Here is a 329-nt window from a genome sequence, read left to right as displayed (position 1 = left end):
TTCATCGAGAGGGGTGTGGCGTACCGCAAAACGGGACTCCACGAGATACTGTTCATCTCCACCGTCAACCTCCTCCAGCCTCCACGGGCTACCGTCGACCTCCTCCAGCCTCCACGGGCTCCTGTTCATCCAGCCTCCACCGCACGCTACTCCACCGGCTACTGTTCAACCACCCCTCCACCATCTACTGTTCATCCAGCCCTCCACCGTCTACTGTTCATCCAGCCCTCCACACCACAGGGTCCTGTTCAACCACCCCTCCACGGCCACCCCTCCACCGTCTACTGTTCATCCAGCCCTCCACACCACAGGGTCCTGTTCATCCAGAG

Source organism: Triticum dicoccoides, chromosome 1B (genome assembly GCF_002162155.2).
Source record: "Triticum dicoccoides isolate Atlit2015 ecotype Zavitan chromosome 1B, WEW_v2.0, whole genome shotgun sequence".
Lineage (NCBI taxonomy): Eukaryota > Viridiplantae > Streptophyta > Magnoliopsida > Poales > Poaceae > Triticum > Triticum dicoccoides.
The sequence above is the reverse complement of the archived record's forward strand: the minus strand, read 5'-3'. Positions refer to the sequence as shown.